Here is a 2,297-nt window from a genome sequence, read left to right as displayed (position 1 = left end):
TCTTTCTTGCCCCTTCCCAACTTTTCTCTTTCTCTTCTCACTTTCCAACGCTGGGCAGATTTTGCTGGTGGCCCGATGCTCTTCCTTATTTCTTCAAAGAGTTCACTTAATTTTATGGCTTTATAGTCTAGAAGGGACAAAGCATAAGACTCTGCCTTCAGCCCCCCAGGGCTCTCCTTGCCCACATCTAGTTATCTCAAGGGCATCACCACTAAGATCACTGCTATGACCTGAAAACTTGGTGTTTAAAAGTGAGTTCATTATCTTTCCCCTCAAAGGACACACCTTCCCAGCATTCCATTGTTATCAATGGTGCTCTTTCCCAGGGCTCATAAAAGACATGATTTCTTTTTCTGCTTTATTCATTTCCCACATCCAATCACTCATGATGATAGCCACTGCCTGCTCTGCACAATATCTGATTCTCCATTCCTGCAGCCACACCCCTCACACTGGATGAAGGCAGCGCCTCTTAACTAAACCACCAGGCCTACAATCCCTTTTTACAATCAGTTGGGTATGAAAGTCTTATTATTTGTTCACAATTATGCTAACCACTATGGGGAATTCAGAAGTGAGAGGCTATTTTTGGTTTGTAAAGTATTTGTGTAGTAGAAACCTCTTGGGTGACTATCCGGAGCACAGCAATCATTCTTTCTCTGGGAACTGCCTCCAATACATAGACAGGGATGCCCAGAAATCATGTCATTACTATATGATGCTGCCCCCAAACATACCTAATTGATGAAGGAGTGGAGAACAGACCCAGTCTGAGCCAACTGGATTCCCTCCCCCAGAATCTGGAATTTTAATTTTTTTAATGTTTATTTGTTTTTCAGAGAGAAAGAGAGAGAGATAGAGAGAGAGAGAGGGAGCGCAAGCTGGGGAGGGGCAGAGAGAGAGGGAAACACAGAATCTGAAGCAGGCTCCAGGCTCTGGGCAATCAGCACAGAGCCCGATGTGGGGCTTGAACTCATGAAATGCAAGATCATGACCTGAGCCGAAGTCAGACACTGAACCCAAGACTGAGCCACCCAAGCGCCCCCCCAGAATCTGGAATTTGAGAATGACAGACACAGATTGAGAGCTGCTAGAGGTTTGAGTCATAGTCACTGGAGAGCAACCCCTGCCTTTGAGACCCCAGGAGTTGTCCTGGAACATGCTCTTCTGGAGGCTTGATTGTTAAACCTCTTCCTCAGATTCTAAGAGAGATATCCCAGCATACTGTTTCTGTTTTTTCTTTTAACTTAAGTGAGCCAGAGTTGATTTGTATTGCTTTCTCCAACAAGAATCTTAACAAGTCTTAACAAAATGACAGAGTTTGTCTCAAAGGCCTTAACGAAAGCCAGACAGATATTACTGTCTCCATTTTTCAGGTGGAGCTAGAGGTTCAGAGAAGCTAAATGATTTGTCTAAGATCACATGGGTTGTGCTTGACAGAACTGGAACTAGAATTATGTCTTCTAATTCCTAAAATAGCTCTCTTTCCTCTCCACCATTCTGTTTCAGGGAGCTCAAACTCTCACTGGCACAAATGGACAGTCTTTTCATATTAGTTCGGTCTACTATGAACTGCCCATCCTCTGAAATCCTTCAGCATTTATTACCCATACAACTGAACAGTCTTCTGACACATCATTCTCATCCATTGCCTGCCTTGCTGCTCAAGTAAATACAGTGCCTGTTCAATAGTAAGTGTACCTTTATTTACCAAACAACAAAATAGTAGCTGGGTTTTGTGGAGGACCCCAGGTACAGAATTAGGGTAGAGCCCCTAGCAGGCAGAGGAGAAGTAAGAGGCACTAAGGACAGGTCTGCCTCCATTAAAATTCTAGTAGAGTAGGTCTTAGTGCCTGTGTCTGCTGTTGGCCATCAACAGCATCTAAAAAGCACCCCCACTGCTATTCTGCTTATTTCTAGAACCCTGGCCTGGACAGAGCTATGTAGTAATTTGCCAGTCAAAGGCCCTACCCACTGGTCCCTTCTGTCTACCCTATCCATCACATCCTTCAAGCTTAATCAGAAGATCTATCTGGATTAATTTCACATCAATCTTATAATTTTTTATTTATTTATTAAAAATTTTTTTTTAATTTTTATTTTTTTGAGAGACAGAGTGCAAGTGGGAGGGGCAGAGAGAGAGGGAGTCACAGAATCCAAAGCAGGCTCCAGGCTCTGAGCTGTCAGCACAGAGCCTGATGTAGGGCTTGAACTTGTGAACTGTGAGATCATGACCTGAGCCGAAGTCGAGTGCTTAACCAACTAGCCACCCAGAGGCCCAATCTTATCATTTCTTT

At 43.8% G+C, this 2,297-nt stretch overlaps 1 protein-coding gene across 3 annotated transcripts in view; it reads right to left on the bottom strand.

Annotated features, from left to right (window-relative positions):
- The window catches only part of MROH8 (maestro heat like repeat family member 8), a 58,622-nt gene that overhangs the window by 43,470 nt on the left and 12,855 nt on the right, over positions 1 to 2,297 (bottom strand). The window lies entirely within an intron of this gene.

This window comes from Leopardus geoffroyi, chromosome A3 (assembly GCF_018350155.1).
Source record: "Leopardus geoffroyi isolate Oge1 chromosome A3, O.geoffroyi_Oge1_pat1.0, whole genome shotgun sequence".
NCBI classification, from domain to species: domain Eukaryota; kingdom Metazoa; phylum Chordata; class Mammalia; order Carnivora; family Felidae; genus Leopardus; species Leopardus geoffroyi.
This window is presented reverse-complemented; position numbering and strand designations above follow the sequence as displayed.